Raw genomic sequence first — 27802 nt, forward strand, 5'->3', positions numbered from 1 at the left:
ACAAGAGATAAGGGAAATCTATAAGATAATGGAAACTGGGCCATCGTACCAAATGGGACTCCTACACAAAATGGTGTGAGGTATTGTTGGGACTTTATACTCGGGAGATCCCTTGAATGTTCGCAGGTCCAACACCGTCAATAGATTGGTAAGGCATAGGCATCCATTCGCAAGGCCACCATCATGGATGAGTTTTCTCAATGGTTTTTTGAAGCACACTACGTCTATATCTACCAATACAAGAAGGATTTCATGCCAGGTTCTTACTCACCATGTCCTTTCCTTGTTCGATTTATGTTTTTCCTTAATTTATGATTTTTGGCATATGATTAGCATAGAGGTAACCTCCTAACTCCAATTGTTTTTATTTTTTGTAGAGGATTGTGGATGCCTTTTCCAAGGTCTTAATTGTGGCTACCAGATTTTCCATGGAATTCTTCCCTCACCCTCCCCTCTCACGACTTATGGAGATAAATGCTTGGGCTAGCAACACTAATATTTAAGGTGGGGATTTCGATTAGATTTTCAAGGTGAAACACTTATTCCTTGCAATGTTTCATTTTTATTATTCTTGTGTAAATTCTTCTTGGTTCCAACATATAACCAAGATTTTCTAATTTGGTAGGTTCACTCTTGTCTCCTTGTTGGGGTTTCATTTAAAGGGACACACTCATGGTCCATTACTAGTGAGGGTTGATTTTTTTTAACCACTTTTAGTTACTCATTCCTTTTCATGCCTTTCACGGGTTTGAATTAATTGCTCAAATATTTGGGCTTTTTCCGATCAATCCAAATTATCCGAGTTAGTGTGTTCAAATAGAAATCCTTAATATTTAAGGGTTTTTTTCCCAATTTATTATGTAATTTCTTTGAAAAGATTACTTAGATATAGGGAACAAGGCCCAACCCCTGAACCAAAGTAGTCATAGACTTCATATATGAGTAGTTTCCCCTTTATGTTGGTAGGAGTACTACATATATTTTAATTTTGGCTATGACTAAGAATTTATATGGCTAAATGTTGAAACCCTTGTATGTAGAACACCTACTACGAATTTAATTTTTTATTCTATTACATGTTTTACTATAAATAAATATGGGTTCATGGAAAACGTTCGAGATTACTTTTCTTGGTATTTTTTATGCATAATATGATTTTTCTAAAGGTGATTGTGGTGAAGTAAAAATATAAGTGTGGACATAAACAAATTCCTCTAGCCTAATAATGGGTCTAGCCACAACAAATACATTCTATGGAAGATTTCCTTAGGTTAGAACCAATTAAGAGGGCCTACCTCTTAGTACGCTTATCCCATTTGATGATTTCCTTGTTTTCTCGCTCTAGCTATCTCTCGCTTCCTTCTTCAGACACCTGAAACAAGTAAACAACAATAAACAACAATCTTGATAATAGACAAATTGTAATTCAACCTACTTAACAAGTCAAGAAACATTAAGCCATGAACATGTAAGATGACGAATCATGTAGAAAATCAATCGATAGTTTCATATATATTGAATCAAGAAGAGATTACAACCGTTGTCTTGACGTTGTCGTTCTCCTCTGACAAGACCGGGTTCCCACACACTTCTGCTAGAATTCCATGATGGACTCAACAACAATAGTTTTAAGGCTCTTTCCTTTAGGCTTCACTCAAACCAAATCATACTTCTCCCTCACACAACTGGAGAGCTACAACTATGAATAGCTTGTTGTTTACTGCAAACCAAAATAGCACTAGCACACCACCATTAACACTAGCTTGTGCTTGGGAAAAAGGGAGGTTTATATAGGATGAATGGATGGGAGATAGATTCTCTTCTCATGGGAGAAGGTATTATACCTTGAGGTAGTTCCATCAATATAGGGGAAAGGATCCCAAATTGACATCCTCGAACCCATCGAGCCAAACCATTTACCAGACTTCCATTACAAAGCTTCTAGAGCTGGAAGCTTCGGCTCTTAGTTTAAAAAACTTTCCATAATAGGACCGGCGTGACTGGAACAAAGCTCAGTCACTTTGGTTGGTGCTATGCGAGGAAGACAAGGGCCAATAGCGTTGGTCTTGTAAACTGGGAAAAACAAAAGTTTCAGGGGAAATGGTGCAAAACGAAATTGATCTGCTCATGAAGAGGACACAATGGGGGTTTCTTCATGAAGGGAAAGCATGTGGGGTTCACTGTAGAGGTCCTCCTGGATCAAGGAATGGGGAGTACAGGGATAGTGACAAAATGTTGTGTAACAAATGCCCCCTAAAGCATGAGGGCCTAAATAGAGTGAGGGATGAAATTCTTTATGAATTATTGCGGGGAATCATAGTCTGCCATCGGAAAACCTACAAGCAAGTACAGATACTTATACATAACTGAGAACTATGACAAATAATACATGAATCGTGGCATGGACACAACCATCTAGAGAGTGATCATGTAAATGGATCCAGGTATGGGTGCAGCCATCCGTTAAAGAGTATCATAATGTAACCAAGGTATGGTCGCAATCATCCAATAAAGAGAAGGATTACATATGATAACTCATGGCATGGTCGCAACCATCCATCTGAAGAGACATGCATATCAACATAACCATGTCACATCACTTCGCAACTTGGACTTTTGGGATTTGAGTCCAAGGTCTTGCGCTCCAACACGATCCGATCAAAGTACAAATTCTAACGTGCGAATAGATGTGTTGACGTCGAACATGCTATAAATTCGCTTGATTACCATTCAATGATGTAAACTGTTAACAAGCACGAGAGAAACCGCCAATAATGAAAATGGTCCTCAAGGTACTATCAGCACAATTCACGAAATGTGAACAGAGGAACTAAAGTCAAACACCCGTAAAATCACTCGATCGAAAGCCAATGATGTGAACTTGTCGTCAAGTGCGAAGAACTTGCCATTAGGGCATGCAAGCTCTAAGGTACTCGAAGGGAGTCTCTCGGTCAACACCCCGAATAATGAGTTGAAGTCAACGGGAAACGACCATGTTGAAGGAGGCTCATAACGTTTCCCACATCATCGACACAACATGAAAGGATGCAAAATGATTTTGGATGATACAGAGAATCAGAGGTAAATGTAACTGCAGAAGGGAAACTCTTGAATAAATGTCCCTGATAGCCAGGCGCGTTCCCCGCTCGATTGATGTTGTTGCTCCTTATCAGGAGAGGAGTGACAATGGGGAGGAGATCACGAGGAACCTTAAGGGGTTGACTCATGGTATCCTGTAGTTTGCTCGGGTAGGAGACATTCCTTGTCAGTACCAAAGACACACGGTGGGAGTCTTGGATCGAATTTGCCGATTGCTGATTCGTGTTGCATGAATTGTATCATGCTACCATGATCACCACATTGATTAGTTCCTGGGTCCAGCATTTACATTTTTTGAGGCCTGGGTGCCACAGATATATGAGGCCTGCGAGCCACCGATGTTATTTTGGACACACATATTATTTTTTGGGGTTCTGATGTAACAAACATTATCACCATATATATATATATATATATATATATATATATATATATATATATATATATATATATATATATATCTATATATATCTATATATGTATATGTATATATGTATATGTATATATATATATGTATATATATATCTATATATGTATATGTATATATGTATATGTATATATATATATGTATATATATATATATATATATATCTATATATATATATATATATATATATATATATATATATATATATATATATAGATATATGTGTTGTATTTCCTTGCTTACTATTATTCAAATGGTTTGTTTTATATTTTCACATGTTTCGTAAATGTCTATCCAACACATAATTAGCTAATGCATCTGTCAATGTATTCATGCGCCTAGGAATATGATGATATGCAATGTAATCAAAATGTCTTTTTAGTAGATGAATATGGAGATACATTCTCAATATTTGAGGGTTTCTGATGGAATATTGCCCATTGAGTTGAAGGATGAAAAGATTTGAATCCATGTTGACAACCAACTCTCTAATGTCAAGAGAAATGGCTTCTGACAACAGTTCGATGACCACACTGTATTTAGCAATGTTGTTAGTTCTGTGACCTAGACAGATACATTGAAGCTCAATCAACTCAATGTTAGGGTCATAAATAGCCAATGACGTGGATGATAGGTTCTGGGTACTCCGAAAAGCACCATCATCAAAACCAATGTGAGGATTTGTAGACATCTGCAAAGCAAGAAAAGCATAGTAAACAAGAAATTTGTTTGAAAACTAACACATAAAACCACACTGCACAAAAATGAATCACACACTAATGTACACAAGTAACCATGCAAGATGACCTAAACATAGTACTTCTTGAGGTAAAGCCCATTTCGGGGCTGATGCAGAGGATTTCCTTCATAATCAATAAGCTCATAGGCTCCTTTCTACAAAACATATTTCATAATGTAGGGCACATGCCACATGGGTTCAAACTTACCTGTCCCCAGCTTATCATTAGCTTGGTCGTATAGTAAGACCAAATCACCCTCAGAGAATGCACGAGGGGAGATTGATTGATCGAAATGGGACTTGACCCATTTCTTTTGTGCTTCGATGACCGAGGTAGCAAGACGACGAGTATCATCCAGTCGTTCTAAATATAAGATGTGTTCCTCCAGAGGTGATGTTTCAGGGAGGAGTTAAACAGCTAACTTGAGTGAAGGAATCTTGCATTCAATTGATAATGTTGCTTCTAGACCATAGACCAACTGGAATGGTGTGAAACCAATTGTGTCTTTGGTTGAGGTTCGGTAAGCCCACAGAGCTGAAATGAGAATGAGATGCCAATTTGACTTGTGCATCCCAATAGTATGTTGAAGCGTTGTAACCAAAACCTTGTTCACAACTTCAACTTGGCCATTGGCCTAAGGGTAATATGGGGTCGAGCCATCATGGCACACGCCCAATGCAGATGTTAGCTCAGCCATCGTGTAATCTCTAAAATGGGAGCCATGGTCTGTGACAATGGCTTGAGGTAAGCTGAACCTAGAAATAACATGGTTGACAAGGAATTGAGTCATCATCTTACCATCTACAAAGTATGTAGGCATCGCTTCGACCCATTTGGTGAAATAATCCACAGAGAAGATAATATAGCCATGCCCCTCGGTCGAACGAGGGTTACATGTCATAATCAATGCCCCATTTTGCAAAAGGACCAACGGTAATGATGGGGTGTAGGTGAGTGGGTGGGGCACACATCTTACATTGGTAAATTTAGCATTCATGGCACTTGCAAATAGTAAGGATGTAGTCCTTAAAAATAGACAGCCAGAAATAACCAGCACGAAGGATTTTTTGAGTGGTAGCATAACCTCACATGTGACCACCACATGCCCTAGAGTGGCAATTATTGAGAACTCTTTCAACTTCCTCGATTGTAAGGCATCGACGAAGAACTGAATCGACACCGACACGGTATAAAGTATCACCAATAATATGGTAGGGTTGGGAGTGATGTCGAATCCTTCGATGATCATCCTTGGTCAATGCAGACCAGAACGTGGACATCTGGAGATACATGATGATATCACCGTACCATGGATCAAGAGTGCTAATAAGGAAGAGAGTCTCATTCGGAAGCTGTTCATTTGCACCAGCAGGGAGAGACATAGAGGGAAGGGAACAAATCAATTCAACAAAAACGAGTGACTTCTTAGATTTGTCAGTAGTAAATACCAAATCAAATTCTTGCAGGATCACAATCCATTTAGAATATTTGACACTAGCAACCAACGAGTCAAGATATAGGTCATTGGGTTGCATTCGTAAATCACTGTAACCATGCGCAAAAGGATGTAGTGCTGAAAGCATTGAATAGCCTGGACAATAGCCAAAGCCAACTTCTCGACATGTGTGTAACGCATTTCAGTGTCAAGGAGATTATGACTAAGGTCATATATAACATGTTTGTTGCCTTCGTCATCGTCTTGGACCAAGACCATAGCAATGGTGCTAGGGTCCATGGCTAGGTAAAGGAAGTAATCTCGATAATAATTCGAAGGGTGCAACAAAGGAGTGTTTACAAGGACGACCTTGAGATCATCAAAATATTTTTGGGTCACCTCATCCCATACAAAGGGCATTCCTTGTTTTAGCAACCGGGTAAATCCTGTAGCTAGCCCAGCATAATTGGGGATAAAATGATGGAGAAAATTTGCCTTTCCTTGCAGGCTTTGGACTTGGTGGAGTGAAGATGGATGGGGTAAATTTACAATGGCCTAAACATTTAGCGGATCAAGGCGAATACCATCCTTGGAAACGATGAAGCTGAGAACTCATCCAGATTCTATGCAGAAAACACATTTATGCGGGTTTAATTGAATGTTATAGTGTCTATAGTGCAGAAAAATCTACCAAAGATGGTCCGAGTGATCCTGGCACTTACGAGAATGAGAGGGAAGGTCATCCAAGTAAGGTTGGACAATGTTTCAGATATCATGAAACGCATAGGAAATCACTCGCTGAAACATAGCCCCAACATTTTTTAGGCCGAAAGGGAGATTTTTGTACGCGAATGTACCCCACGGGCAGATAAATCCATCATTTCTAGATCAGCTGGTGCAATGGTGATCTGGTTGTAACCAGAAAAACCATCCATAAAGGAAAAGATCTCGCTCCTGACACATTCATCAATGATTTGATCAATGAAGGGAGTAGGATAGTTATCTTTAAGACAAGCACAATTGAGATCTCGATAATCAGCGCAAATGCGGATTGTGCCCTGTTTTTTAGTCACTGGGACAATATTGGACACCCAATCTGTAAGAGGGATGGGATAGATGAACCCATCTTTGAGATTTTTTTCAACTTCACCCTTGATGGCAGCGTCCTTCCTAGGGTGCGCTAGGCGGAGCCGTTGGCGAACGAGCTTCACATGTGGATAAGTTGGTATTTCATGCACAATAATGCTAGGATCAATACCGGGAATTTCTTCATAGGACCATACAAACACATCACGGAATTCCTAAAATAGATGAGTATAAGTCTTGATCTCATCCGAAGAATAAGATACCCCAATATGTACATGTTCAATGATACCAAGCTTGATAGAGATATCAATCGGCATCATTTGGGTAATATTACCCAAATTTCCTTCCGACCTTACTTCATGAGCTGTGATTGGTGGTGGAAATGGAGAAGAGGACTCTTCGAAAGTGGTATACATGACTGCCAGATGAGGCAGGAATGAGGAGCGATGATGAGTATCGATCCAAGGTGGTTCCTCAAGAGACATGACTTCCATGATACCTTCATAAGAGAGGAAGGTCTCGACTAAGGGATCAGGTGATTCCAAAGTGCTAATCCATGGGGATTGAGAGTAGATATCGAGAGAGGTATTTGAAATAAAAGAATCAGAGGATGTGGAACTTGAAGCCGAGACAATTTCCACGTAATTGACTTCAGCAGGACTAAGAGGCATAACCTCACCCCAGGAATCAACAAGATCTGGTGAAGGTATGACCCAAGGATGAAATTTAACCGAGACCATGTTGATAGAGGCAACATGAGGAGGTGGGAGTGGAAAAATTCCCATCAAGGCAGAATTTTTAAAAAGACCTGCCCCCACACTCTCATAGAGAGCACCAGTGTGCTTGATGTAAGGAACATTGCCATCTGAGGAGGAAGAGGCAAAGAAAGACAGTTGGTCGATAGTGACAATATTCCCTTGGTGGGAAAAACAAATCACATGAAATAAGGAGGCTATGGAATGCATAACATGGGTCCAGCTCTGGCCGAGTAGAAGATTATAATTGAGATTGGCGTCAACAATATCTAGCTCGAATTGCATTGTCTTGCCTTCCAGAGTACTGGCAAGGTTAGGTAAAACACCGAAGGGTTGCGAATCACGCCCATCGAAAGCTTCAAAAGTGTTTGGAGATTAGTTCAAAGCAGGAGAACTAATAGCCTTCCAACATGCGGTTAACATGATGTAGCTGGAAGCACCTTCATTGATGACAGTTCGGTGGATGGTATTCTCATTGATTATTACCTGAATGAGAAAGGAAATCTGATGAGGGAGGCACGGAACATGGTTTTCTAGATCAAAACATATCAAATGGGAATTATTGCAATCAATACCCCCGATAGCTGATAGCGAATATTTCCGTTGTGATGGGTAGCTTTGGAGCACCTCAAGAGCTAACATCACTGATGGCACCTGAGCCAAATTCTCAACAAATTGATAGTGCTGAGCGGCTTGCACATTAGGATTGTACGAGGATTTCCGCAACACACCTTGAGAGGGTGGCCAGATAGCGGAATCAGGGTTAGGGCGCTCGATATGAAGAGGGCCAGAACTCAGGGTAAAAGAAGAAGGGGTGGCTTCCTTCTCTTTCCCAACTACTGAAGCAGGAGTTTGATAATATTTTGATCTAGTAGCCATGTTAATAGGCATACTCATCATGAACACTTGAGATCCTGAGGAAGGAGATGATTGGGGATGGTCTACCATTTCTATTGAGACAGAAAAGGCTCTTTCAGGACAATGGGGCTCCCTTTGAGCAAGAGACTAAATTTGGATCGTAGGGGACAATATTTAGTGTAGTGATCTTCCTCACAAATGAGGCATGGATACTTAGGTTTCTGTTGTGAAGATTCACCAACAGACGATTTGGGAGGACCCTGTTTTTGGGCATCGAATTTACCCTTGCCTTTTCCTTTCTTCTTACCTTTCAAGGATTTGTCCACTGTAGTAGACTGGACAATGTGGACTTCTAAGGTTTTACTAGGCCTAGTGGATTCTGGGAAGAACTATTAAGAACAACATTGGAGACCAATTTCTATTTGGAAGAAGATTTAGCGGGGATCCCAGATACTGAACCAATAACTCCATCGATAGGAGGTACGACTTGTGACTTTGATACTGCGGGATCAGATGATGGCTACGGAGCATCAGGTAATAGCTCATACAAAGTGCCAGACTAAGAATAAACTAGATTTAAGTACTGGGCATGAGCAATGGCTTGCTCTTCAGTGACGCATCCACCCATAGCTATATCGCGAGAAATTGGAGCTATGAATGATTTAGTGAACCATTTAGTGAGCAACTAATCAACAATCTCAAATTTGATCAGGCGACATCTACACCTCCATTCATGGATGTGATCGAAGATGTGTATCGCAGTATCTTACTTAAGCGATGTGAGCAAATAGGTGTTAGTTTCATAGCGAACCGGCCACTGAAAATGCGTGAGGAAAGCCATGGCTAAAGATTTAAAGTCATGGTAAGTACTTCGAGGGATCTCGATGTACAACTTGGCTACAATGCCTAGGACGGTTCATTGTGAAAGACAAAGATGAATGGAATTGTCAACATATGAGTTTAACGAGCACCAGAGGTGATATGTCATCACATGGGCCTGAGGATATTCTTTTGCTTTCCCATCAAACTTTGGACAATCTCTTGGTATCTTGGATGGCATCAGAGGCTAGTATGGCAAATGGAGGATTGGATCATTCGTAAGGTGAGATACATCTGGAAGCTTGAGTGCAACCAAGAATGATAATTGGGTGTTAAAAGGCATAGGAGGTCGATAAGTGGGTCCGAACAGAGGAGCCCATCCCTACTGGTAAGGATTTTGGCCCCACAGTGGGGGATTTTGGCCATATGGCATCTAATGCTGGCCCCATTGCGGGTTACCTTCACCATAGGGAGGATTTTGACCTTGCATACCTTGGAATTGTGCAGCCATAGGTTGTTGATAAGCAACATATGGGTTAAAAGGTTGTTGAGCCTGTTGACCTTCGACATATGAATATTGGACATATTGTCCTTGAACATATAGGTGATGAACTTGTTGTCCTTGAACAAGAGGATTTTTGACCTGATGTACTTGGGCATAAGGTTGATACACTTGTTGCCCTTGGACATAGGGATTCTGTACCTGTTGCCCTTGACCAAAAGGATTTTGAACCTGGTGACCTAGGGCATTAGGGTTTTGTACCTGATGCCCTTGGCCAGAAGGATTCTGGAGTTATTGACCTAGGACTTATCCTTGGCCCTGCCCTTGGAAAGGTTGATCCTACTAATATGTATACAAGGGTTGCTGCTGCCCGGGTTGGTTTTGTTGTTGCAAGGGTTGACCTTGCAATTGCAAAATTTGTCCCTGAGGCTGCAGAGGTTGGCCCTATGAGGACACGAGCTGGGAGGTGTGTGGAGCATATTGCATCTGCTGCTGCACGATTTGCTACAACTTTTGCAATGGTTGACCTTGCGGTGGTTGCAATTGACATTACTGCAGGATCATTTTCCCTTACTGTTGAGTAGAGAGCCCTTGTTGCAACAAAGGTTTCCCTTGCAGAAACAAGGTTTCCCTTGTTGTTGTAGAGGTTTTCCTTGTTGTTGCAAGGGTACTTGAATAGTGCCCAGAAAATTTCCAAACTAAATCTGGTCATAACCACCTTGGAAGGTGGACGAGCCAGGCTGAATGTACTGCCCAGACTAAAGGGTGTAAGGTTGGTTAATCATTCCTTGAGAACCATATGGAATGTAAGGAGTTTGGTATTGGACCTAACCCTCGTAGGGCTACTGATACTAGACATTGCTTGATCTAGAATGACCAACAGGATTTTGAACCTGTTGGTATTGGACATTGCTTGATCCAATAGGATCAACAAGGTTATGAATAACACCGGAAGAAGGCTAGTTCATACCAACCATATGAGCTTGTGAGCCACTCACATTGGTGGCACCTGACACCATAGAAACATTCAGATTTTGCCCCCCAGGTGGTAGCACAACCTAGCCACTGACTAGAGGGATGGAGGAACTGACATAGACATTTTTCAAAACTGCTGGTTGTGCCTAATGGGTAACTATGATTAGCAATACAAGGGTGTTTGGAATTGTGGGTTGCACTGGGACTGAGGTAACAACCTATTGGGAAGTCATGTTTGTAATGAATGGACCTGAATTAGGCATGGTGCCTGATGCCCAAACAAGGTTATGGTAAAGTGATGAGGCACTAGGTGTACCTGAAACCAATTGTGCCAATGACACATAGTTAGGTGGAAAACTGGCGAGAATACCCCCGGTATAGGGGAAACCCTCACGAGGAAAAGGCTACTCTTCCTCCTTGACAGTTTGTGGAGTGGAAACCTTGGACTCTTCCGAAGAGGTAATTGGAGCATCGCCTTCGGGTTCCATATCCAGAAACAAACGATGATGAATGGTTGAAGAACTACGAGGGTATAGTTCCAAAGGAACACCTGGATGGTCGTACGGACTATAAGGATGTTTTGGTGATATCAAAACAGGGTTAAACAGATGATTCAAAGGGTAGATAACAAGTCCAAGCTGACCGTCAATGGTCAACGAGTTCTCAGGAGTTTGAACGAGATTGTTCGAAGATTCCAGGCCAAGATCAGCAGATGACCTAGTATCGAAAGTAGGTGGAGGACGAGATGACAAAGGTTGAATTCTCAGAACAATCCAAGTTCGACGCCTTGGTCCTCTAGTGACTCTAGTAACTCATAAAACAAGTCCTCAAATAATCTTTTAGACAGAGGAGTGGAAGAGGAACTGGGTGAACCAGATGGTTCAGCCATGATGACCTTATCTTAGTCGACAGAAAAATTAACTTCAAGGCTTTAAAATTTTCTTTAAGGGAAACTCACGATTTGGTCCCATAAAATACTAACAAGGTGTTATCGGATTGTGGGCAATCAATTATTAAGGTGTATAAAAAAATGGTGCTCTTTCATTTTTTAAGAGTTGAGAAAGAAACAAAGATGACTCTATCGCTTTCGATTGGAAACGAGCTCAAAAGGACAAGTGTTCGAATGATATTTTAAGTTTAATGAGTCAAAAAGATCAAATGAGTGCTCTGGATGATCTAGGTAAATAGGATTACCAGGCAACCATGAACTGCAGAATACCTCCCGGCGAACCGAGAAGTACGAGTAGGCAATCTCCCTGAATGTTATGTTTGGTGTATCACATTTTCAAAGTGGCTGACTCGGCTTCCTAAGGATAAAGGATTGCAGCCTAGAGGCGTCTCCCGTTATATACTTGACAGTACGGGGAGCACAAATCCATACTAGCGATGTCTAATGCTGAAGTTAATGACAACTGCTATGTTTAAAGATGTCAGAACACGTCTCTAGCCTAGACCTTCTAGATATGATTGTTAAGTGTTAAATGTGCCTTAGGTTAATTGAATTCGTTTTAAAGTTTATCTTGAGTTATGTTTCAATTTTCAGTTCTTAGCGGTGTGACTCGAAAAATGTTAAATGCAACTAAATGAGACAATGCCCTTTCAATTCGATGAATTCCTACACTAGAGAGGGTAGAAACTACACAATCAAATGCAAACAACCAAGCAACTAAAAGCGAAATGATCTTTCACTACATCACTTTTCGAAAAAATAAACTAATGAAAAATGCATTACAATTCCTAATTTCCTGACAAACACATTTCTAACAGTCATTTCAAAAGAAAAAGAGTTCTTTTCCTTTTTCAAATGCCAATGCAATCCTAGTCTCTTAGTGATGTGAGGTAATTGTAGCACAATGTCTTCGCATACAATACTTCAATGAACAAGTTTTTGAGACAAACAGCTCTTCAAGCAAATGAAAACTTTAAAAGAGAGGCTCATTCAGACTAATGAAGCACCGACTTTACCAGCAACAAGACAAGCAACGTAATACATGTCGGAAAAGAAACGTTTAGACAAAAAAACGAAAAATTCTCAAACTTGTGTAACGGAGGTCAGAGTCGTAAAAAGACCGCAAATGAAATGCAAAGAGTAAACACACCTACAACTCGACTCTCTTAGTTCACAATCAGCTGAATGGATGAAAATATAAATTCCCTAGTGTCACTGACCATCCAATGACTCAAGAAATCGAGCAAAAAGATGATTAGCCAACAAGCAAACAAAACATGAAATGCAGCTTTCTAGTATGGGAGAAAACAGTCTAAAAGGCTTACGGGGTCAAAATCACGAGAGAAAAACACACTGACAAAGATTGGGGACAAACCCTAATCTTCACATACAGGCATCGGCGTGACTGCCTAACTGACAACAAGCGCCAGAGGCTGGTCGGTGTGACTGTCAGCGGATTAAGCGCGCTGATCAAGGGAGCCAAGAAAAAAAAAATTGAAGGAGGGACGAGATTTGCTACTATGAATTTCAAACTCAGCCCAGTAAGCAAGAGAAAAGAAATAGAAACAAAGGGAAAAAGTGGAACTAGAAAAGTTCACACGAAATCATGAAATCCAAGACAAACAAAATGATGTACTCCCCAGTGGAGTCGCCAATTTGTGGTGAAGTTAAATTATAAGTGCTGACACAAACAAATTCCTCTAGCCCGATAATGGGTCTAGCCACAATAGATACATTCTATGGAATATTTCCTTAGGTTAGAACCAATTAAGAGGGCCTACCTCTTAGTACACTTATCTTGTTTGATGATGTCCTTGTTTGCTTGCTCTAGCTATCTCTCACTTCCTTCTTCAGACACTTGAAACAAGTAAACAACAGCAAACAACAACTGTGATAATAAACAAGTTGTAATTCAACCTACTTAGCATGCCAAGAAACATTAAGACATGAAAATGTAATATGATGAATCATGTAGGAAATCAATCGATAGTTGCATATATATTGAATCAAGAAGAGATTACAACCATTATCTTCACGTTTCTGTTCTCCTCTGACAAGACCAGTTTCCCACACACTTCTGCTAGCATTCCATGATGGCCTCAACAACAATAGTTTTAAGGCTCTTCCATTTAGGCTTCACTCCAAACCAAATCAGACATCTCCCTCACACAACTAGAGAGCTACAATTATGAATAGCTTGTTGTTTACTCCAAAACAAAATAGCACTAGCACACCAACATTAACAGTAGCTTGTGCTTGGGAAAAAGGGAGGTTTATATAGGATGAATGGATGGGAGATGGATCCTCTTCTCATGGGAGAAGGTCTTATCCCTTGAGGTAGTTCCATCATTATAGGGGAAAGGAGCCCAAATTGACATCCTTGACCCCATCTAGCCAAACCATTTACCAGACTTTCGTTACAAAGCTTCTAGAGTTGGAAGCTTTGGCTCTTAATTTAAAAAAAATTCCATAACAGGACTAGCGTGACTGTAACAAATCTCAAATGCTCTGGTCGGCGCTAGACACAGTGCTAATCCATGCATATAAGTGCGAGGAAGACAAGGGCCATTAGCACCGGTCTTGTAAACTGGGCAAAACAAAAGTTTTAGGGGAAATGGTGCAAAAGGGAATTGATCTGCTCATGAAAGGGACACAATGGGGGTTTCTTAATGAAAGGAAAGCATGTGGGGTTCATTATAGAGGTCCTCTAGGATCAAGGAATGGGGAGTACAGGGACAGTGACAAAATGTTGTGTAACAGTGCTCACCACATCCACATAGATTTGATTATTTTGTTTCTTCTATGTAAGATGCTTATAGAATTTACTATGCATAATGTACATACACAAACAATATATGTGATATATTGATTCTTAGTTAAAGAATAATTGTATAAGAAGGGAAGTCTAGTAGACTTCTGTCATGGTTTTCTGGTGAAGGGTTCGTACAAGGTCACTATTATTATAAGCAAGGACTGCCTTCTCCAAGTAGTTTGTGAGGTTTTCCTTTCTCATCAACAACCCATGGTATGTTAACCATATCTCTAGTTTTATTCTCATTTGGCTTATAGTTTAGCACTATGTAATATCACTCTCTCTACAAACTTTAATATGCATATAGATTCATAAACAAATTGGATGTTATCCATTCAAGGATACTTATACACATGTATTTACTTATTATTTTATGGGTAAAAATTTGATGTAACCAACTCTTTGTCTTTCCTATATTTATATCAACCTTGGCTTACTCTCTTTGTAGAGTTGGAATCAATACTTGGCTCCTAGATAGGTTCCCTCATTTGAATTTCCATAGTAAGGGAAATATTTAGTTTTTAAACTTTTCAGATAATCCATCCTAGGTATTTTGTCATCAACTCTCGATTTTCCTACACTGAACATATCTATATATATATATATATATATATATATATATATATATATATATATATATATATATATATATATATATATAAACACACTTCCACAATAAAGTTAGTGTTATTAACCATGCTAGTTCATTACTACACATAGTTGTAACACATATTCATAACAAAGTACTACTTTGCGCAAACTGATTCTTGAACTTGAAATTTAACCTATTTAAAAACAGATTCCAATATAATTCATGTACTTTTCTAGAATTCTTAGAAATATGTTTGAGGCTACCATGCTCCTCCCAACAATTGACCTACAATTCCAGTGGTTCCCCCGAGCTCTAGGCTCCTTTCCTTCCGAGAAACAAATATGAAATATTTCAGTACAACTTACACCTCCTTAACCCAAGTAGCATCCTGCTAGTTATGGGCTCAAGTCTAATATTTCTCTCCCACTGGCACCCTCTTTTCTTATAGTTCAAATTTCCTTTATATCCAACAATTATCTTCATATAACTTCATTTTGAGTCATGTTATATTTTTGATGGTTTGATTAACCAACTGCTTTATCACCAAAATGGAGGATTTTTTTCTCTTTGTTGTTTTTTTTCATGTCCCTTCTTGGACCATAATTGATTCTAACTATTTTTAATTGGTATTTAGGAGTCCAACCTCTCACATGGTGGCATCTATTGTATTTACAAAAGTAATAATACGTAAAATAGTCTCATTTTATTAACAAAAATAAATATTTACATTCTCATAAAATGTTTACTTTTTACTATTTGTCTTTTCAGCTACACGTCAAATTCATAAAATTATAAAAGTCATTTTAAGATTATTTATCAAGGGTATCAAATCTAAACAAAGTTACCAACTTAACAAGAATTATACCGAGTTCTCATTTTTTTCGAGTTCATGATTTTCATGCCAGCTTTGAAAAATGTTGATGCAACACCAACCTTTTTCTTAGAAGCATATTTCTAACACTTTAAATTTTCTTATATATTAAGCATGGACATTTTTTTCTAATTATTATTAATTTTCATGCTAATTTTGAAAAGTGTTGATGTAACATCAAATTTTTTTGGGGCGGAGGGGGCATATTTATGACACTTTAATTTTTCTTATGTATTAAGTATGGGCAATTTTTTTAAAATGTTGGTGATTTTCATGTTGATTTTGAAAATCGTTGATGCAACATCAACATATTTTTTTGCAGGGGGGGCGCAAATTTTTGACACTTTAAATTTTCTTATGACTTAAGTATGCACCTTTTTTTTAATGTAGTTATTTAACAATTTTTTCTTCCTAAGCTTTTTGTTTTTAAATTGTTTTCCAAGTTTATGTTTTTTTTCGCAATGTTTTTTGTAATAAAATTTTCAATTTTTTAGCAAAGTTAAAAGAAAAGCACAATATTTTGAAGCTAGCATTTTTATATATTTATGTATCATTAATTAATACTTCAATACACATAAAATAATTGTCACAAAAAAAAAACACTTGACAAAAAAATCATTATTTTCTCTTTCTCCCCAATGAAGAAAGGGAGATTCAATTTTCCCAAGGATTAGGCATCTCAAAACTAACTAGGTTGAATATTTAGCTCTATGGAAAGGCTTGGATTGGCTCAATCTAGGGTAATTCATTAATTTATGGTTTTCATCAATTAAAAAATTATAATACATGTTGAACCCCAAAACTACCTCTCTTCCAAGCATTTTATTAAACCCTTTCTCTTCTATTTTCCCATGTCAGTGCATCCTAAGCTATCAAAATTTGTTACATGTTGATTTCAGGTGTGTATTTGAGTGATTTTCAGATTATATCATTTTGTGTGCTATTTGATCTAGGTTTTGTTTATCAACTACGGAATGTAGCCACTTTCTACAATTAACTAGCAATTCCGCAGTTGTTTTCATTGTTCTACAGGTTACAGGTGTCAGTAGGAGGAATGAGACACATGGGCAGCTCAGGAATTATCCACACATGGATGAGGTACTATTTACTTAGCCAAATTTGGAAGGAAAGGTCATGGTCAAAGGGAGGTCAACAGAGTGTTCTATGCCAACTAGAACTCTGTTCCTGCACGTAAAAGAAGCCCGAAGTTGTTCCTGAACTTGTGGATCTATTTTTGCCACCTGCAGGCCATCTCCATAATGCAATCCAACATCCACCTCGCATAGACGTACTACTCATGGCAACCGAGGTTGAATCCTCAGATTTTGACCTGTTCACGTGTCCATCATTGAAGAAATTCCTTTGAGATATAGTTATCCATTTTCTCTATAAATATAAGCATTTGCAACATAGATAGTTAGTTCTTGATATTGTTGTTTTAGCGTTATTTTGAAGTTCTGTAACCGAGAGACACATTACTCTGTTTCATAATAAAAAAACTCAGTTTTTCACATGGTTGTTTAAGCATGGTTTGAAGTAACAACGTGTTAGTCCAAAGCTATGTAGAGGGCCCGTACGTAGCTGAGGTCCCTTCTTTTGTTTTTGTATAGTTTTCATGTATATTTTCTCTCATTCGAATTGTATATTTCTCATGTTTTGCTTATGATCATAATCGTTCTAACTTTGTACATGTCTTTGCAGCCTACCACATTTCTTACTAACACTGATAAGTGCACTTCAGAATAGGTCTTTAAGTCTTGCTATGCTCGAGCTTATTATTGTAGTTTTTGCATCAAGTGGTGATTTGAGACTTGCTTCCTCTGCTGAATTTTAGTTTTCAATTTCAGTTGTTTATGCTATTACTTAGTGAGATTTGTTTACTGTTCAAGATAGTTTAGATATCAGTTCTTCATGCTATGTGATGATATTTCTGGAGCCTTTAACTTAACCTTGTTTTAGAAGTTAATTAGCGAAATATTGTGATTATAGGTGAAGTAATTGATTTCGCTTTCATTAGTATGCAAGTAGATAGTTTAGATGTCAGTTCTTCATGCTATATGATGATATTTCTAGAGTCTTTACGTTAACCCCGTTTTAGGAGTTAATTGACGTAATATTGTGATTATAGGTGAAGTAATTGGATTTGCTCTCATTAGTGTGAAAATTAGATAATTTAGATGTTATTCTTTTCATGCCATATGATGATATTTCCGGAGCCTTTAGCTTAACCCCATTTTAGAAGTTAATTGGCGAAATGTTGTGATTATGGGTGAAATCATTGACTAGTTCCCAGTTTCTTTAATTTTTGGTTTGAGTTGCAGCAATTTATTAGATTTCAATTTTGCAATTAGAGGGATAGCAGAGATAGTAATCTCATTTTCATTACTTAATTTTCAGTTTGGTTTATGTAGCTGCATGTTTACACTCTTATTCAAGTTTTGATTTTGTAGACAACATGTTTTAATACCTCTTAAGTTCAAAGTTTGGAAATCATCACAATAAGCAAGAGGATAAACCTTGTCTTCTACTCTACATCCACACTTGATCTTTAAAAGTATTCTTGAACTTTTTCTTTAACAGCAGATTAGTATTTCCATTGCATTAGACCACTTTAGGGGACCAACAAAACAAAACCCCAAAACAAGATAAAACTGAAAACAGTGAGGCAAGAAAAGGGTTGTCTAGCACATACAGTGCACTACACTTCATCAGTTTACAATTCCCGGATTGATAACTTATGTAGCAATTTAGGACGCACTAAATTGACTAAACATTTTGGCGTCATTGCTGGGGAAGTGTAACTAGGTAGCCTATCTCTTACATTCAAAAAAAAAGAAGGAAAAATTAATAATTTCTTGAAGTATGCTCTCCTCTTGCACCTAGTGTGATCTGGAGGATCAGGAAAAAAGAATTATTATTCCAATAATTTCTTGAGCATGCTCTCTTCCTGCACCTAATGTGATCTGGAAGATCAGAAAAAAGGATTATTAGCCCAATTAAAATCATCAAAAACAAAAAAAAATGACATGCATAGAGAAAGAGATTCTAGGGGAAGGTTTATAGCTAGGGGCAAAAGCTCGATTTTTACAACTCCAACTACTTCAAGGAATAGACGAGATACACCTCCATCCTAGAATCATACTCCTAGCCTTAGGATTCTTGCAATTCAAGGGGAAACAACTGAATTAGAAGATTCTCCCACTCCATCTACTAATTCTGACCTAGGAGAAGAACCCTTCTTCACCTCCATAGGGGAGCCTATTGTAGTGGAAGAAATAGAATTAACTAGAGAAGAAGAGGAGGTAGAAACTCTCTCTCATCAGACATTAATAGAAGAGACAAAAGATTCTGAGGAAACTATCATGGCAGAAGAAGAGCAAGTTGGAGAATTTTCACTATTTGGAGGAAGGGGTAGAGGCAGAGGTAGAGGAAATAATGGAGGTGGTAGAGGTAACAATGGAGGAGGTAGAGGTAACAATGGAGGAAATAGGGAAGGAGATAACTCATTTGGATTCCCTATAGTAGATGAGGAAACCCATACAACAATGAAAAACATTTCACCATCTTTCCTCCCAAACTTTTATGGATTGCGAAGTGAGGATCCTAAAACATTTCTATTTGAGTTTGAAGTCTTATGCCGAACCTATGACTATCTAAAAGACTCTCAAAAACTCAAATTGTTCCCTTCAACATTGAAAGGGGCTACCCTGAAATGGTTTATGGGATTAGTCACTCAATCTATTAGGACTTGGAATGATATGTGGCAAGCATTTTTGGATAGATACCTAGATTATTGTATGCCTACCAATCATAAGGATGAGGTATTCAAAATGATGCACGAAGAATATGAGAAATTAGAAGATTTGGTTGAGAGGCTTCAATACAACTTAAAGAGAACAAAAATGAACAATTTAGATGAGGAAACCTTGAAATCCCTTTTATTGAAAGCCATTAGAGATGAATGGATAGATATTTTAAACATGATGGGGAAGGGAGACATCTCTCAACTTCCACTAAGTGACATAGAAGAACTATGTGTCCATCTCTCAAGGGGAAAATCTAAAACTGGAAAAGGGCCTAGAGATCCTTCTCTTATTAGAGCAAACAAATCTGCAACTGGGATAGTAAGTAGGACAGAAATTGGCAATATGCTTGATGAGTTCAAAACTGACATTCTAGGGAGCCTTAGTGAACAGCTAGACACCCTCAAAATTCAAAACAATCAAAAAATAGAAGCTGATGCCTTAGCCATCTTTTTCCCAAAATGTAGAAAGAAACATGCTTTAATAGAATGTCCCTTAGATGTAAAAGTTGTAGAAACATGTATGATTTTCTCGGAAAGTCATGAGACCAAGGATTGTCCTTCAATCTTAGCGCTTAAAGCAGTCTTTCAGGAGGACCCAAATTCTATAGGATCTCTTTGCTTTGTTTCAAGAATACCTTGGCAAGGGCAAAGAAACAAGGATTTAACAATCCAATGAATTTTCAACCCCCACCAAATTGGATCTCTTGGCAACAACCTTGGCCTCAACCTCAAAATCAGTATCAATCTCAATCATGGGCACAAGGGGTACAAAATCCTTATGGGAGATTTGCTCAATATTATCAATTTCCTCCATCTTATCAGGGCTATCCTCCCCCACAAAACCAACAACAAAATCCACAGGTTCCAAATTAAATCCCTCAACTTTCATTACCATTTCCACAACGAAAACCTCCTCAACAAAATCAAAATCCTCAACTCTTGCTTCCATTTCAACAGAAGCCAAATCAACTACCAGCCCAACCATTACCAAATTCCAACAACAAGAACCCTCAGAATCCTTACATGGTATAAGGAAAACCATTTCCTAGTTACATGATTATTCCTCTAGATCCTAATGATGTTCAACTTAGATCTGGTAGGATTTTAGAAAAGGAAAAACCTTCTATAGGTATTCAAGAGCAAGATGATTCTGAGGACGATTCTCTGAATGTCAATAAAAGTTTTTAAGAAGCATCCCTTCAAAACCCAACCATTCAAAAAGAAAAACAAAAAGAGTCAACCCACACAACTCCTATAGTTGAGCAACCTATATCTACATCCACACCTCCTTTTCTTGAGAGATTACAAATTGATAGTGTAGGAATTTACAGGGTAAGTTCCTCAGAAAGAATACCAAAAGGACACCGCTCACAACCAGATCTCAAATCAATACACCAGTATTTTTGACGTGGTTAAAACCCTCAGAGTGCAAGGAGGGAAACAGTCCACGGCCTGTCCCAACGTGGGTACAGACAATTTATTAATCAAAGAATGAAAATTTACATAAGCTTCTCTCATGCACGGATTACACGAACAATGACCCTCCATGCGCTTTAAATAGAACTCATGGACCAATCGGGTGTCAAGCCACGGATCAAGTGTCGGTAATACCGAGGTGAGAGTGAACCGTCGGATCACTACATATCGTGACCGTCGGATTGTAAGTTACAAAATGTACAACGGTAAAGAAACACACTTTACCTAACTCTAACCTAACTCTATGCTAGACCAAGTTGAACTTAACTATATCCTATGTGTCGGAATATCCTAACATCCCCCCTTAAGAACAACTTGGGATAGGATTGAAGGATTTACAAATATGACACAATAGGAGAAGGAAGGAGGCACTAGAGCCTATCCCCCCTTAGTGACAACTTCCTGAACTCCAAGCATATATCGAAGTTTAGTGAACTTCGCCTCTGTGAGAGCCTTTGTGAAGATGTCTGCAACCTGATCATCGTTGGACAATATTGCACTTCAAGAACATGGTCATGAATGAGCTTTCTGATGAAGTGCATGTGTAGTTCAATGTGTTTGCTGCGCTGATGCTGGACTGGATCTTTGCATAGCTGAATGGCACTTTGATTATCACACCAAAGTGTGGTTGGATGCTGCTGCTCAAAGCCAAATTCTGATAGGATCTGACGAAGCCACAAGGCTTCCTTACTAGCTTCCACGGCACCACGATACTCTGCTTCTGCTGACGAAAGAGAAATGGCAGCCTGTTTCTTACAAGCCCATGTAATAGGTCCTGAACCAAGAGTGAAGACATAACCGGCAGTAGACTTCCGATCATCAAGGTCACCAGCCCAATCAGAATCAGTGAAACCAACTAACAGAGGAGCTGCTTTGGCACTGTAATGAATCCCAAACTGTACTGTACCTCGAACATAACGAAGTATTCTTTTAGCTGCTTTCCAATGACTTTCACGGGGGTTTTGCATAAAACGAGCAACAAGGCCAACAGCAAAGGAAAGATCAGGACGAGTATGGGTTAAATACAAGAGTTTTCCGACAAGTTGACGGTATAAGGTAGCATCAACTTCAGGAGAAGTACAAGAGACTGAAAGTTTGACTCCAGACTGAAAGGGAGAAGGGGCTGGCTTACAGTCTTCCATGTGAAAATGACGAAGAATATCACAAGCATACTTGGACTGGGAAAGGAAAATACCTTCTTGGGATTGCAAGACTTGAAGACCGAGAAAATAGTGTAAGTGTCCTAAGTCTGTCATTTCAAATTTCTTTTTAAGGCTGGACTTCACATGGTTTATAAGGTTGGGATCACTACCAGTAAGAATAAGATCATCAACATAAAGAACAAGGATGATAAGAGAGTTGCCCACTTTCTTGGTGTAGACAGTATTGTCAGAATGACACCTAGAAAAGCCAGATTCTAAAAGAAAGCTATCCATTTTGGCATACCAAGCCCGAGGAGCTTGCTTGAGGCCATAAAGGGATTTCTTAAGTCGACAAACAAGGCTGGAGTCTGTTTGTATGAAGCCAATGGGTTGTTCCATATAGATTTCTTCCTGCAAGTCCCCATGCAAGAAGGCAGATTTAACATCCATTTGATGGACTTCCCATTTTAAAGAGGCAGCAAGGGAAAGAACAAGGCGGATAGAGTTCATTTTGGCAACTGGAGAGAAGGTTTCAGTGTAGTCAATGCCTTCAACCTGTGAAAAGCCCTTAGCAACTAGACGAGCCTTATGTTTATCAACTTTCCCATCTGGTCCATACTTGGTTCTGTAAACCCATTTGCATCTAACAAGTTTGCGTCCCTTTGGTAGAGGAACAAGATCCCATGTATCATTTGTCATCAATGAATGATATTCTTCATTCATAGCTGCTTCCCAATGTGGATGGCCTGAAGCTTCTGCAAAAGTGTCAGGATCATGATTTACTGGAGCTTGAGCCAGTAAAGAAGAGGCTCTTTCAAACTGAGAACGTGTACGTCGCTGATCTGTAGGATCACCGGCAAGATCACCTGCTGCATCCCGAGTAGCACGGACCCATCTTGGAAGTTGAGGATCCTGAGAAGGTGGGGGAGGATTATCATCCTCGCTTTCATCATCAGAAGAAGAAATGTTTTCAAAGATAGAAGAGATAGGAAGAGGTGGCACATCCGCCGGACTAGGCTCGCAGGCCGATTTATTTTCATCAAATTTTACATCTCTTCTAATGATAACATTTTTGGACTTAAATGGAATAAGTCTATAACCTTTTACATCTTCAGAATATCCAACAAAAGTACATTTCTCACTCTTAGGTTCTAAAGCTTTATGCTTTTCATCTGGAATATGGGCCCATGCTTCACTTCCAAACACACGAAAGTGACTTACATCTGGTTTAATGGAACTCCAAGCTTCTTCTGGAGTGATATTCTCTAGAACCTTAGTAGGAGTGCGATTGATTATATAATTTGCACAATTAATTGCTTCGGCCCAAAAACTAAGACTGAGTCCTTTAGATTGCAGCATACAATTAGCCATTTCCTTTAAGGTGCGATTTTTCCTTTCAGCTACACCATTTTGTTGTGGAGTGTATGGAACAGTATGTTGCATTTGAATTCCATTTTCGGTGCAAAAGTTGATGAATGCGTTTTTAACATATTCTCCACCATTATCAGTTCTTAGCTTAAGAATTTGATGTCCAGATTGTTTTTCAACAAATGCTTTGAAGGCCAAAAAAGTGCTAAATACTTCGCTCTTGAGTTTTAAGAAGTATACCCAAGTGCGTCTAGAGAAATCATCAATGAAAGTTAAGAAGTACTTGCAGCCAGAGAATGAAGCAACAGGAAGAGGACCACATAAATCACTGTGCACAAGCTGTAAAGGGGCTGAGGCGTGCCAAGAGGCACGTTTGTCAAAACTGTCCCGATGATGTTTTCCGAGTACACATCCGGAACAAACACCATCTTTGCAAGATACCATAGGAAGACCTGTCACCATATTTTCTTTACATAGATGCTGAAGGGAGCGATAGTTTAAGTGACCAAACCGCTCATGCCAAAGTTTGCTCACTTCATCATTATGAGCAACAAATACTGAGGGAAGATGGGATGACCCAAAGTTGTGAAACTTATACAACCTTTTGGAATCATCAGCAAGACCAGTAGCTAGAATCTGTTTAGGATCTTTTAGATCCTTGATTACAACATCATGAGGTGAAAATTCAACAATTTTACCTTCACCTGAATGAGTTATCTGATAGACAGATAGAAGGTTGCAGGATAAGTTTGGAACACATAATACATCATTGAACTGACCATTGTCTAGATGAACAGTTCCAGTCCCTACAACATTAAGAGATCTATCATCACCAACATATATATTTTTGGTGTTACAATCATTTAAAGAAGAAAACATGGCTTGGTTTTTGGCCATGTGACAAGAGGCTCCAGAATCAATGAGCCACTCATGAGAATGAGAAGAAGAAGAAGATACATTTAATGCATAACCAGACTGAGATGATTGACGATGACATGCAGAAAGTGCCGTTCCGGAAGTTGAAGTTGAAGTAGGCTCCAGATGGATGTTATGTTTCTTCATTGCGGCTTCCAAGGCTTCCATCTTCTTAAAGCATTTAGATTCTAAGTGGCCATCTCGATTACAAAAGTTACAATGTCTGTCAGTCCTCTTCCATTTGTTTTTATTGGTCTTGTCATTTTGCTGAAATGATCTTTCATCTTGAGGCTGAGTTGGTTTAGGACCATTCCTTTGAGGATAAGACTTCTTAGGATTCTTTGAATTTGGTTGCTGCTGGGCGGCTAACGCTTTCGAGGAAGAGTTTCCAAGATTAAGAAGACCAAGGTGTAAGAGTTTTTCTTGTTCTCTTATTAAGGAATCACAAAAGGAGTCAAAGGAAGGGGGTTTGTAGTCTTTGCCTTGACAAATGAAAGCTTCCCTTGTAGAATGGAAAGTGGAAACAAATACAGAGTAGGCTGGTCCCAACTTAGTAAGGATGGAATAAATAAGGTTACCATCTTCTTTCTTAACTTTAACACCTTCCAAGAGATATCTAAGGGTCTTGAATTTGGACAAGAAATCTTCAATGCAAGAAAAATTATTAGGATCCAAAGTAAGCAACTCATTCTCAAGTTGATGGGCTCTAATTTCATTTTTAATCCCAAAAACTTTAGCAAGTTTTTCTAATGCTTCATGAGGAGTTTCAATTTCTGCAATGTGGAATCTAAGATCAGGAGAAACAGACATTCCTATCAAACCACGTGCTTGATCTTGTCTATTTTCCCATTTTTCGGCCTTGTCTTCATCTTTGGGTTTCTTCTCTTGGTCTGTGGCTATTCTGAAGAGACCTTTACTTCTAAGTAAATCTCCCATGTAGGCTACCCATTGGAAGTAGTTAGTGCTGTCAAGAATGACTTGGCATGGACTTTCCATTTTTTGAAAAAAAACTGAAGCTGAAGATGCTGAAAGTAAGTGGTCCAATGGATAGATCTCGAAAAAATAGGCGGTTTTAAAAAAAACGGCTCTGAAAAAGGCTTCCGGATGAAGAAGTTATGGCTTTTTGAAAAAAAATTGTTGACGTTGCCGGCAAAGTGCGCGAATGTGCGGGAATGAAAAAATCCGCCCCCACAAAATGGAGACTTGAACCCAAGACCTCTACTCTCTTAAAAAGTCTTTGAACCAATTGATCTATACAAAATATTTGAGAGAGAGAGAGAGAGAGAGAGAGAGAGAGAGGGGGGGGAGGGCCTCGATTTGCGTGCTTGCCTTGGGAAGGCTCTTTTCCCCTACAAAACACAAAACACAAAACCCAACACGAATATGCAAAGAAAAACGAACCTTACGGCTCAAAGTTAGCTTTAGCCAAAAAACTAGAATTTAAAAAAAAAAATCTCAAAGTTAGCTTTTAACCGAAAAACTAAATATTTTTCTCAATGTTTCTGATTTTCCAAGATCACACTAAGGTGCAGGGAAAAGAGCATACGCATGAGAAAAATCCTTTCTTTCTGTTTCTGATTTGCCCAGATCGCACAGAGTCGCAGGGCAAAGAGCATACGCAGAAATGAAAGGTATAGATCCGGGAAAAAAAAGGCTAAATAAACCGAAACCGAAATAAGCAGAGAGAAAATGACAGTAAACTGCAAAAAAAACACTGTATACCTCCCGATCTGAAAAATGACGCAGCTAGGGCTACCAGAAACCTTTTCGCGTGAAACGAAAGGGGTTCCTCACTGAAACAGATGCTCCGAACGCAACAGAGCAGTCCTCTCGGCCCGAAAGCAGTCAGAAACAGCAGATCTAGGAAACGACAGCCGCATGCAGTTCTACCGGCTTCAGATTTGGATCACCAACGGACGCGGCCCTCAAATAGCTCTGATACCATGTAGGAATTTACAGGGTAAGTTCCTCAGAAAGAATACCAAAAGGACACCGCTCACAACCAGATCTCAAATCAATACACCAGTATTTTTGACGTGGTTAAAACCCTCAGAGTGCAAGGAGGGAAACAGTCCACGGCCTGTCCCAACGTGGGTACAGACAATTTATTAATCAAAGAATGAAAATTTACATAAGCTTCTCTCATGCACGGATTACACGAACAATGACCCTCCATGCGCTTTAAATAGAACTCATGGACCAATCGGGTGTCAAGCCACGGATCAAGTGTCGGTAATACCGAGGTGAGAGTGAACCGTCGGATCACTACATATCGTGACCGTCGGATTGTAAGTTACAAAATGTACAACGGTAAAGAAACACACTTTACCTAACTCTATGCTAGACCAAGTTGAACTTAACTATATCCTATGTGTCGGAATATCCTAACAGATAGGGGGTGGAAAAACAAATCTTGTTGCCTAACTATGATTTCCTAGATGAATTAAAGAATGTATGTATGAAGATTCCCTTGCTACAAGCCATTAGAGAAATTCATATTCTAGCAAAAACAATAAAGGAGTTGAGTATCAAAAGACCAGGTAGGAAACCAAGAGACACAAAAAGAATCCACCTCGTAGGAAAAATAGCAGATATCATGATGGGAAAGATTGCCATGCAGAAATATGTGGACCCAGGTAGTCCAATTGTCAAGACACACATAAATGGAATAGAAATTCCAAATACATTGATTGACTTAGGGGCTACTATAAACATTATGAGTAGACAGACTATGGAACAGCTTAAACTTCCTAATCTTCTTTTCACACCTACCTTACTGCAACTTGCAGATAGATCAGTAATCAAACTAGATGGTGTACTAGAAGACATTTCGGTCTCCTTGGATTCTTGGGAATATAAGATGGATTTCATGATTTTGACTCCCAAGAATAATCTAGGAGGACACCCACTCATCTTAGGAAGACCTTGGCTAGCCACCGATGATGCTTTTATTAGTTGTAGATCTGGTGACATGTACGTTTCTAATGGTAGTTCAACAAAGAAGTTTACTTTGTATCCTCCAGCAAAAGCAATTAGAGAAGTAGGAGACAATGAATGGGTCGATGATGAAGATGACATAAAACCTGTCTTTACTCCCTCTGAAGTTTGTGAAGATAGTCAAATCTCGAACACATTAGAAAATTTTGAAACATCTTCAGAATATGATCACACACAAT

The sequence above is a fragment of the Pinus tabuliformis genome, chromosome 9 (genome assembly GCF_031772625.1).
Source record: "Pinus tabuliformis cultivar Carrire ecotype Pingquan chromosome 9, CPIR1, whole genome shotgun sequence".
Lineage (NCBI taxonomy): Eukaryota > Viridiplantae > Streptophyta > Pinopsida > Pinales > Pinaceae > Pinus > Pinus tabuliformis.